General features: G+C 41.3%; 1 protein-coding gene across 1 annotated transcript in view; it reads right to left on the bottom strand.

Annotated features, from left to right (window-relative positions):
* The window catches only part of ANXA4 (annexin A4), a 66,653-nt gene extending 54,974 nt beyond the window's left edge, over positions 1-11,679 (bottom strand). The window contains exon 1 of the mRNA XM_063078085.1: positions 11,433-11,679. The gene's annotated coding sequence lies outside the window, so the exon portion shown is untranslated. The remainder of the gene's footprint in view (positions 1-11,432) is intronic.
* Positions 11,680-12,349: the final 670 nt, after the last annotated feature.

Here is a 12,349-nt window from a genome sequence, read left to right as displayed (position 1 = left end):
AAGAAATCACAGAAAAGAAAAATACTAGTTAGCTTTTTAAAAATAACCTGTATTAATTTCTGAATTTTAAAGATAATACATGTACATGGCAGAAAATGTACTATTTGGTTTTATTTCTGTTTTAGCAACCTCAAGATGTTATGGTAGTAACAATAAAGTAAGGGGCCTGGACAGTTTGTGCTGATTCTCTTTGTCACTATCAACCTCTCCCTCCCTCCAGCTGTTGTGTAAGTTGCCTGTGTGATCTGATAAACTTATTTTACAAACCCTGCAGAATGTGGGTAGACGTAGAATTTTGCAATGCAGTGCTGAAAATAATGGATCTTTCCACGCCTACAAGTGGAAAAGATAAACAACTTTCATAGGATTTTAGAGACTGGAAGCCCTTTAGCAATCATCTATTTCCGTCTTTCGTTTTATTTTGTAAATTATTAAATCAACTTTAAGCACTTTCCAAAAGGACATTTTAAAACAATGTAAACTTACCATCTACTTTCATTTTCTGTTTGTTGTTTTAGCACAGTTGTAATCACAGTATGTGTATAATTTTGTGTTCTACTCTTTCCACTTAATTTTCCATATTCTATACAGTCACCATATTTATTATTTTACGGAATTTATGCTCTTTCATCATAATGATATAGCATTATAATTTACTCAATGTCCCCACTACTGGTTGTTTAGGTTTTTTTATACCATGACTACAATCTTTATAATAAGCTTTGCAGATATTTCATTCTTCTTTTGACCTATTCCTTGTGATATCTGACAATTATGAATACTTCCAGTTGTCCTCCAAATTTAAAAAGATATCCAAAGCTCAGCCAGCCATAAGCTAGCTTGCTTGCTCAATTTATTTACTTACTTTTAATTTAATATTTAAGTGTAAAATTAAACCTCATTATTAACTTGCCTTTTTAAATTAGTAGTAAAAACATTGAATTTTTCTTTTTTCGTATTTGCATTCTTTGTTTATCAGTTTGCTTTTTTGGCCCATTTTTAGGATCTTAGTGCTTTACTAACATACTTATATAAATTATGCATATAATAAAAATTAATATTTTATATCTAAAATTAATTATAAGTATTTTCCAATTTATTTTTTATAATCATGTTATTTTTTTAATATTTAGAATTGTATTTGAAATTCAATCTAAATGTTTAAGAGAAAATTATTTATAAAATTAATACATTTTGATTTATTAATGATTTGTCAGTTGTATAAGCAGCGCTTAAATATTTAAACTTTAAAAATTTAACAGGTTTATAAATTATTAAATTGAAATACTTAAAATTAGTAGCAAGTGTTCTTTTCTTCATACAAAGAAGCCCAGCTTATCGATCTCAGCTACGTCACTCTCTCCTCTCTACCCAGCCTCTATACTCTAGTGCACATGCACAGTTCTTTGACCTGTGCATTTGGAGTCCATTGATCTCACTAATTTCCACTGCTCATCATCCCCTTGTGTCCTTACATCACTTCTTCCTGGCTTAGTGTCCCTAGCCCATCACCATAATTGCTCCTTTGCAAATATGCTCCATTTCTTTCTTTGCTTTCTACACAACTGGCAAAATGCAAGTCCAATATTAACCCAGTTGTTAGCCTACTCCATGGCCTACCACAGCTAGCTATTTAGTCATACTTCAAATTTATGACACAAATTCCCAAGAGGGCTATATTAGCCCATTCTCTATTGCTGATAACAGAGTACCTGAAAATGGGTGATTTATAAAGAAATGAAATTTATTTCTTACAGTTTTGGAGCTGTGAAGTCCACAGTTCAGAGGACTTCTGAACAACTAGTGAGGGCCTTCTGGGTGGGAACTTTCTTCAGGGTCCTGTGACAATGCAGGTAATCGCACAGCAAAGACGGCGTAGCAAAGACGGCGTGAGTTCTCTCCTTATAAAGCTACCAGTCCACACCCAAGATAACTGATTACTCCATGAATAAATTCATCCATTCACAAGGGCACAGTCCTCACAATCCAATCACCTCTCAAAGGCCCCACCTTTCAAATATCATAATCAAGTGTCCCACCCTCTTAACACTGTTACAGTGGGGATTAAGTTTCCAACACATGAACTTTTGGTAGACACATTTGACCCATAACACGCAGCAATCAGAAAACTCACACCCTCTCTGAGACAACAACTTTATACTTTCTTCTCTGTTTCAAATCTCCAATATCCTCTCCTCCATTTTCCATTTCAGCTGATGACCTTGTTTTTCATTTCATTGGGAAATTAAAAGCAATCAGAAAAAACTACTTCATCTTCCGACCAGCAAACCCACTAACCTATCCATTTATGTACCATAAAGTCTGCCTTCCTCCTATATTTAGGGATGGCCTCTACCTCCGTACAAGTATTGGATCGCATCCTCTCTTGTCTCTTCAAGGACTTTCTCCTGAAATTACCTGCTTTTTCCTCCTACAATTACCTGACGCTCTTTCCAGCAGTATAAAAACGCATGAATTTTTCACATTTAAAAAACCAAAATACAAAACAAAACAAAAAAAACTCATTGACTTCAATCCTTCTCCAAGCTGCATTTTTTCTGGTCTGTTTTTCAGCAAAACTCTTCATGAGGTTTTTCTCATTTTTTTTTTTCAATTAATTCATTTTTCATTGGAACGTAGTTGATTGTACATATTTGTGGGGTATAATATTGAATATCAATATCTATGTGCAATATGTGATGTTCAAATCAGGATAATTAGTATATTCATCATTATACAGTATAATTAATTTTTGTGGCCCTTTATCAATTCCTCCCTTCCCCCCCTCCATTTTCCCACTTCTGGTAAGCTCAGTTCTGTTCTCTTCTTTTGAAAGTTCAATGTATTATTGTGATTGTTGTATCTTTCTTTTTTATTTGTTTATTTTATTTATTTAATTTTTTTAGCTCTTACAAGTGAGGACATGTGGTATTTCTTTCTGTGCCTCGCTTATTTCACTTAACATAATTTACTCTAAGTTCATACATGTTGCTGCAAATGGCAGTATTTCATTCTTTTTTATGGCAGAGCTGTATTCCATTATATAAATATACCACATTTTCCTTATCCAGTCATCTGATGATGGACATTTAGGTTGGTTCCAACTCTTGGCTATTGTAAATAGAGCTGCAATAAACATGGGAGTATAAGTGTCCCTTTGACATGATGATTTCCATTCCTTTAGGCATACACCCAGCAGTGGGATTGCTGGATCATATGGCAGTTCTATCTGTAGTTGTTTGAGGAAACTCCATACTGTTTTCCATATGGTTGCACTAATTTACAATCCCAGTAACAGAGTGGGAGGGTTCTTCTTTCTCCACATCCTCGCCTGCATTTGTTATTCTCTGTCTTTTTAATACTGGTTAGTCTAATTGGGGTGAGATGATGTCTCAATGTGGTTTTGATTTGCATTTCCTTGATGCTAAGCGATGTTGAGCATTTTTCCATGTGTCTGTTGGCCATTCATATATCTTCCTTAGAGAAATGCCTATTCAGCTCCTTTGCCCATTTTTTAATCGGGTTATTTGTTTTTTCACGGTGAAGTTGTTTGAGTTTCTTGTATATTCTGGATATTAATCCTTTGTTGGATGCATAGTTTAGAAATATTTTCTCCCACTCTGTAGTTTGTCTTCGCTCTGTTGTTTCTTTTGCTATGCAGAAGCTTTTCAGTTTGATACAATCCCATTTGTTTATTTTTCCTTTTGTTGCCTGTGCTTTTGGGGTCATATTCATAAAGTCTTTGCCCAGTCCTACTTCCTGAAGTGTTTCCCCTGTGTTTTCTTTTAGGAGTTTTATATATATATAATTAATTATAAGTATTTTTTCAATTTAATATTCTCCTTTTAGTTTGGTATAGTCAAAATCTGGAAGAAAAAATTTAAATCACACCAATCTATCTTTTCCTTTGTATTTCTCTCTTTTACTACTTCAATAGTTAAAATGTCCCTTTTTTGTTATAATGTTGATAATTGTTGAGCTAGGTGATGAATAGGTATGTGGGGATTCATTTTGCTGTTCTCTCTCGAGTGTATATTGGAAAATGTCCGTAATAAAAACCTTTTTTTAAAACATATCTCTTCTCCATTGCTACGATAATCATTTTATTTTATTTCTACTAGTTTTCCTCCTGCCCCTTTCATTTTACAGTTGAGGAAACTCTTGCCCATGAGGTTAAAATAACTTGCTTACTATATGACTCATCTTTCCCCCATCCCCACCCCTCCAACTAAACACAGCCACAACCTCTTCTTTTTAAGGCATGGCAAAAACGCCCAAAGGCAGGGCTATTTGGAAAGGGCTTAGAATTCAATTAAAGAAAGTTGGGCTGGTGCTTTATTTATACAAATTTATACCAACCCTGTCCCATAAGATATGACAGACCAGGAGTGTGCTAATAAACTTCACAGCCAGCTGTCCAAGGAAAGAAAACCCTGTTTGTAGCCACTTCTTTGGCATAAATATTTCTACCATGATCGATTTCAAATTACAAATGTGAAGTCACTGAACTCGGGAATAAACAGTCAGTAGCATACCCTTATATACTATTTCACCACCCAGTAATAATAGACATAAATAACCTCAAGAGCATAGATAAGAGTAAAAGGTAGTAAAAGAATTAGGAAATGATTAGTTGTTTTAAATATAAATTATTTATAAATATTTATGTTAATATAACTTATTTAATCATAAGTTCATATAATTTAATTTTAAATAATGGCTATATTTAACAATCAGCACACAAAACCCCTAAAAATGTAACAATCAGCTCTCATGGGCTGATCCACTGCAGCACACCACTGAGAGACAGAATAGTAAGAAAAGCAAAATTTATTTTTTCAATCGTGTAAAATATACATAAGAAAATTTACCATCATAACCATTTTTGAGAAGTGTACAATTCAGTGGCATTAGGTACATTCACCGTGTCTTACAACCATCACCACCAACTATTCCTAGAGCTTTTCCACCATCTCAAACAGAAACTTTGTACCATTAAGCAATAACTCCCCATCTCTCCTTCACCCCAGGCCCTGGTAACTTACTTACCTCCACTCTACTCTCTGTCTCTATGAATTGACTATTCTAGGTACCTCAAACAAGTGAAATCATATAACAGTTTTCTTTTGTGTTTGGATTATTTCACTTAGCATAATGTTTTCAAGGTTCATCCACATTGTACCATATATCAGAATTTCATTCCTTTTAAAGGTGAAAGCAAGATTCTAAGACCAGCATTTAGGGTCATCTTTAGAGCCCAGACAACCATCCTGGCCTGGAGGGAGGTTGCGTGGGCCTCACTCTACCTTCTAACTTCCAAAGAACAAGCCCAGTCCAGAGTCACCACAGGACAGAAGACCAGGTGAATCCTGTCCAGACAAAGCACAGCAGCGGGGGAGCCCCAGGGTAGCGTTAATAGGGAGCACAAAAGAACCTGGAAGGGGTAGAATGTGCCAAGTACACAATTAAAATCCTATTACATCATCTTTTGATAAATCCAGATCAGGATTTCCATCTAAAAGGTTACACAACACGGTGGGTGCTCTAGAACAGTTGTTCTCAAAGTATGGTTCCCTGACCAACAGCATCACCATCACGACAGAAGTTATTCAAAGTAAAAATCCTTGGGCCCAGGCCCAGACCTACGGAATCCAAAACTCTGAGGGTGGGATCCAGAAATTTGAGTTTTAAGAGGCCCTCCACGTGATTCTGATTCTGATGCATTCTCAAGTTTGAGAACCTCAGTTCTATGGTAATGATTCTAGAGTTCAAATATTGATGCCTAATAAGGTCCCCAAACCACCCCATTAGTATTTCATAAGTATAGACTGCTGTTCATGATCTTACAGCAAGTATAAGGGAATGGGGGCTGCATGGTCCCTGCCCTCGGTGGAGCTCAAAGCTGAGCAGAGGAGATAGGCATGTGATCAGACATAATAGGTGTGAACATTCCTATGATGGGGAATCACAGAGAGAGACAGGAGCACGTAGCAGAGTCCCCTAACCTAGATTAAGTCAATCAGGGAAGGAGACTATGTCCAAGATGAACATTGTGAGTTGGCCAGGTTTAAGCAGGGAAGCAGGGAGTTATATTTATCCAAGGCTGAATCTCTGCCTTGATTTCCATCCTGGTACCCAGCACCTTCATTTTATCCAAAAACATTTATTACATAACTGTGCCAGGAACTGGAGCAGATGCAAAAGAAAACAGGGATTTATTATCCAGGCCAGCAGTTCTTAATATGGGATCATTGGACTCTCTAAGACTTGTCTTGCAGTACTGATCTGCCCTGCCTCCCAGAGCCCTACAAAATGACCTTAGTTTCTCAGGGCCCTCGCCCTCTGATTGACATGCCACTCCTCCAGTGTACCTTGGTCTGGCTTTCTCATGCCCATGACTGTGCATAAGCCCTTCTTCTCCTATCCGACCCTCATTATAAAGTTTCCCCTCCAGGAAGCCTTTTCTGACCACCAGTGATGGAATTAGATGCACCTTCTCTGTTATTCCATGGCAATCTGCAAATGTATCAAAACACTCATCATGCAGTCCTATGATTTTTGAATTGTTGATTTACTTGTTTATCCCCCTAAGGATGGGGTCTGTGTGCTTCATACTTGAATGTGTAGTGCCTGTCACATTATATATGTAATAAATAAATGAACCTTTGTCCATTTGGCACAGACTATCGACTTTCTGCCTAGCTCCTGAAGACCCTTCCCCAAGGTGTTCAGCTGCCCACCCCCGCCGCCCCACTCCTGCCTTTACATGCTGCTCTAAGTCTTGCTCTCAGAAGGATGGGCCACCAGAATCATGACACATCACATGGTCCTGGTTCAGTCACTGCTCTCCACTGCTCCCCTATCAGCTGGGACACCCTAGATACTCAGAATGACATAGGGCAACATCAGAATCATCTTGGATAAGTGGTTTGGACATAAACTCTACCTCGACCTTTCTGAAAAAATCCAGCCCCATAGTCAGCTTGATCTCCCAGCCCTGCCTTTTCCAGCTGTTTCCCCCACTTTTAACCCATTATACAGCATAACAGAGTGGTACAGCCTGGGATATAGATTCAGACTGCCAAGTTCAAATTCTGGCTCTACCACTTGTCAGTATGCGACTTTGAACAAATTACTCAATCCATTTGTGCCTCAGTTCCCTCACTTGTACATTGGCAATAATACCAGCACCCACATAATATGGGTGAAAATGTAATAAAATAGCATGCCAGGTGTTTAGCCCAGAGTCAGGCTCATGCAAACATTTGGGGAACATCACTTATTAATACCTAGGGCATAGAGAGGTAGAGTTCTCACAGAGTAAGATACAGTCTGGCTGAAGAAGGGGGTCCAGGCTCTGAAGACAAGGTCAGGCCCTGCAGTGCCCATGACTTGATATCACTGCAAGGACTTTCTCTGACAAAGGGCCCTGCCCCAGCAGGTCCATATAGTCTACAGGCCCTGACTTATCCCACCTACCTCTACTTCCTCTCTCTGCTTCTGCAGCTAAAGACACACTAGAACCAATCACACCATTTAAAAACACAGCTTTCCCCATCACCCAGATCAGGACACCTTATGTTCTTTTCGGAACCAGATGAAGTACAGCCAAATGAATCAATACCCAATTGAAACATAAGGCCAGAATGAGCAGTGGCTACTTCATCTCATTGGAAAGGAAGCATAATTGCATGTTAGCTCTTTGTATACAAATAAAGAATACATGATCATATGTTAATTTTGAGGTTGGAAAATTTGATAATTATATATTCCTCATTTCTATTTCATTCTCCCTCTTCACAAACAATATTAAATAAGCAGGTGATATCTGCAACTGTTTTTAAAAAATTAATAAGAAATAGGTGAACATGATAAAAAGATTCAAATACTGTAGTACAAAAAGGTATATAAGTCTGTAAGACTTTTACATACCCGCTGCAGTCACTGTTATAATTTTCCTGTGTATTTTCCCAGAAGTATTTAATGTATTAATAATCATATAAGACTATAGATAGCCTCCATCATTTTTATATAAAAAAGATAGCATACCATGCAAAGCTGTACTTTGATTTTCAAAATATACATATATATCTTCAGTATCATTCTATATCAGTTCCTATCAGCCTGCATCACTTTTCAACAGCTGCATAGTATTGCATTATATGGATGTTCCATAATTTAACCATACCCTTACTGATAGACATTTAGGTTATTTCCAATATTCTGCTTCTACAAACAAGGCTGCAAGGTATAAATCCTTGTACACATGTCTCTACACACATGTCCAAGTATATCTTTAGGATAAACTCCTAGAATTTAAATTGTTGTAACAAAAGTTTTTTTTTTTTTTTTTACTTTGACAAACATTGCCAAATTTCAGGGTAATTCATAACATGGTGTCTATGTACTTTCCAGGTATCCATGATTGGGTTTCTAAGGATATCTGTAAACTCCTTGAAACTGTATGAAATATGTTAAATAGGTGTTTGTTTTTCTCAGGAGAGGAGCCATAGCTTTTTTGGGGGGAGAGGGGGGTCTGTGACTCTAAGAACCACTGAGGCAACAGTCCTCATACAGCATCAAAAAGTAGCAATAGCAGAAGTTGAAGCTAAGTAGGCCCCAGAAAATGTTTTCCTGAGTCCCTTAGAGAGGAGTGAGAGAGAAGATGCTGGGGACTGATTATACCACCTGGCTTATATCTACCAGAGGAGATGGTGCAATTAAACAAAAATCAGGAGAACTTGTTCCTATAACAGCAGGGCTCCTCCTTGTTGGCTTCTGCAATGATTTAATATGCTACCTCTCTAGGAGTGTGAGTGCCTAAACCCACAGTGACCGGGCAGGGAGGTCTTTCTCATGACTTTGACTTGACAAAAGCCCACTGGGGTGGAGTGTGGTGGGATGGACTGGCAGCTTCCTGCTTTGTTACATTTCAGGCTGCTTTGTGTTGTATCTAGGTCTAAAGGGTTAATGGGGGGGGGTAGGATATGGAAGGTCTTTTCCATAGTGATTTACAGTCTGACCTTTAGCTAGCTGCAATTTATCCCTGCTGCTGATGGTAGATATAACATTCACTTTGGGTTTTTTATGTTAATCAGTCTGGAGTAGTAAGAAGCAGTACAGTAATTTACTGACCGCAAACAACTTGAACCTTTAAAAAGAATTCTCCAAAGGTTGTGGTTCAGGTTCCCATAGCAAAAGCTCTCAGTCCAATTCACACACAACCAAACACTAACAAATTACTCCCAATAAAACCAACAAGATAGAAATCCTAAATTCCTAAGGCAATTAATCTTAATGTAGTAATACATCCCAGTTTCACGAAGAATGAGTTTATTCCCTCATCCACATGCTAAGCCCCTCAAGAATTTAGGGCCAATAACAAGCACCCCCACACCCACCACAGCCTTTCGTTTCTAGTCAAAACAGTTCCAGTTCTTTCAACCGTATTTCACAGGTCAGCTCGACAAGAAGAAAGTTGAAGAAGAAAATAAAAACATTTGATCAAGGTTTAGTTAATAAACCAGGAAGCCACAAATCCAAATCCCAAATCACTGTGAACCAAGCACTGATGGAGTCATAATAGGGCAGAGAGTAAAAGAAAACAGGCTTTAGTACCCAGCAGCTGGATTTAAGCCTCAGTTTACAGGTGGTCTCACCTTGATCAAGGACCACAACTTGGAGCCTTGGGATCCTCATTTATAAACCAAAGTTAATGACTCCATCTCAGGTTGAAGTGAAGATGAAATGAGATTCGCCTAGGATGACTGTTATTCAAATTCGCTCCAGGGAGGACAGTGCAGTGCCTATCAAACTGCCTCCATAAGTAGCCCTAATTACAGTGAAAACAAACCTTCAAGGGCTAGATTTAGGCCAAACTGCAGCTCAAAGCCCAAGCAAAACTTTTTTGAAGTTTCTCATTTTAGATTAAAGAGGTATACAATTTTATTCCAAAATATATCTATGATTGTCTTAATATAAAGAATGTTTTTATCCTCAAATTTTGGATGAAATTGGCACCCAAGGAAAATCCCCCCCATGTTTATTCGGTAGCTTCAGGTGCTCCTGGCACGCTGCCCACCATCCCCAGGGCCCACCACTCACCTCACTCTCCTTGGAGAAGAGCAGGCTTAGTCTCCCAGCAGATAAGCAAGATAGGGAAAGCAATGAGAGGCTGGACATAAAAAAGAACCATGCCACAGCACAGGAGCCTGGGGATGACTGGAGGCTCACTCTCTATACACTGAGGACTGGTGTGGCTTTACTGTGCATGTTACTCTCTAAATTGCTTTCAGAGAAAAATTATCCTTAATCAAACGTAAGAAGGGAAATTCATAGATGCTTTGATCCAGTAGTTGTGTATGTGTGAGCTTGTGTGTGTATGTGTGTGTGCTTGCGCGTGTGTATGTGGGGGGTGGTAATTCGTGTGTATATCCCAAATCAATAGAAACCTGACCTGAGCTGAATGTCAGGGATCTGGCCTTGCCCAGACGAGACTCTGGGAAGCCAGCAGCTCTTGGGTGGCTGTAGTTACCCATTTTCTCATTCCTGTCCCCTTCTTCTCCTACTTGCTCTCCCACCTCTGTCATCTGAGAACTCCCTGGCAACTAAAGAGCTAGGGCTTGGCTATCAATAGAGTTACCTGCAATGGCCAGGTGGGTGTCCTGGAATTGATAGGCAGTGGGATGGACAATTTGGAGAAGGGCACCCTATTCATCCTTCCCACTGTTAGCTGCAGAGAGCAGATGCTCAGATTTCATCACGGATGTGAATTACTGAGGAACTACAATGCTCCGAGCAGCTCACAGAAAACCGTGCATCGACTTGGGGAGCACTGAAAGTCGCCAGATCGTTGAAAAGTAATCCTCTTTGGTCCCAAAGTCTCCAGCTGGTCAAAGCCATGACAAAAGAGCGAGACTGTGCCACGGGCAGATTCAAGTCATGACCCTCATAATAAGATTCTTACATGCCAGGCACTGTGCTGAGGGCATTAACAAGAAACTAGGAGAAAGGAGGAAGTTTCTTAAAAGGAGAAAAGAAAAAATTAAAAAGTAAAAGATAAGAGGTATTAGACTGAGTTAACACCAGGAAATATTAACTCAACCCTTTTTTTTAAACGCCCAGCCCAGCACATGGACTTAATAAAGAACTGCTGTGATCTCTGCCTAGCACCCTGCGCGGTATAAACTGCTCTGAATGTCCTTCTGGATGGTGGCCGTGGGTAAGGGCAGTGTTTGCCTCCCTCTTGCCCACCGGGAGTTAGTATCGGGCCCGCTGGCACCCTCCAGCCTGCGGCCGCCGGGGCCCCGCCCGAGGACGGCGGCGGGCACCCGCTCCCGGACGCGGCGCGGGGCCGGGCATCCCGCCAGGCGCTCCCGGGCCGCGGCGCCCCCTTCCCCGAGCCCAGGACCCCTGGCCCGGAGCGCCCTTACCTCTCGTGCCGCGACGGGGCTGCGCTCTTCCTCTACGGCCGCGGAGATCACACCCTCTTCGGGGACGGGCAGCGGGTCTTATCCCGGGCGGGTCCGCCCCACTTCGGGGTGGAGACTGAATCCGAGTTCCTGGTTGTTCCTCTGCTCACAGGACCGGAAAGTCCCTCCCGGGGCGAAGCGCACCTGGAGCCCCGAGCCCAGACGGCCGTGCCGGGCTCTCCAGGGGGCACCGGCCGAGCGCCCCGGCCGGGGCTGCACGCGCACGTGCCCGCGCTCCGGAAGGCGGCCAGTCCCGCCGTCCGGGTCCCCCGACCTTGTCCCCCTGCCAGGATCGCACAACCCCCCGCACCGCCAGCCCCGCTCCTGCCCCCGCAGAGTGCGAGCGGTTGGATTCTCGGAGTCTCGAGTGCCCCGGGGCCCCCCACGCTCTCCAACGGCCACTTCGCCCGCCCCGTGCCTGTGCCGGCCGCGCCCAACTCAGCGCCGAGCCGGCAGTCCCGCCGCGAAATCAGTGCGTCCTCCCCGGGAAACTGCACTTTCTCTCTCAACAGCAGGCTCTCGCCCAGCCTGGGGCCGAGAAAAGCAGAAAGTGAAATCTAAGTGGCGCATTTCATTTCCCTCTTTCACTAAAACATTTCTTCCAGAAAGTTTCCAGCAGTTCCAACTGATCCCAAGGAAAACAGTTCCCCTTCCTAGTGCGGCTAGCAGGCGGGGGAAAGCTTTGGAAACAGGAGTTAGGAGCAGCCCCAGATCTTTCCTCTCGTGTAAATTACCAGGGTTCAGGCCTGTCAGTAGCTCCCGAGTTCGCCCTCGGCGCAGCACTCGCCCCTTGTAATAAATACACTTTTGTGTGTTGAACTCTGCTTCCCTTGCTGGACACAAGCCACTTGAAGCCACCGACTAGGTCTTGAGGTCGT

The sequence above is a fragment of the Cynocephalus volans genome, chromosome 14 (assembly GCF_027409185.1).
Source record: "Cynocephalus volans isolate mCynVol1 chromosome 14, mCynVol1.pri, whole genome shotgun sequence".
Lineage (NCBI taxonomy): Eukaryota > Metazoa > Chordata > Mammalia > Dermoptera > Cynocephalidae > Cynocephalus > Cynocephalus volans.
This window is presented reverse-complemented; position numbering and strand designations above follow the sequence as displayed.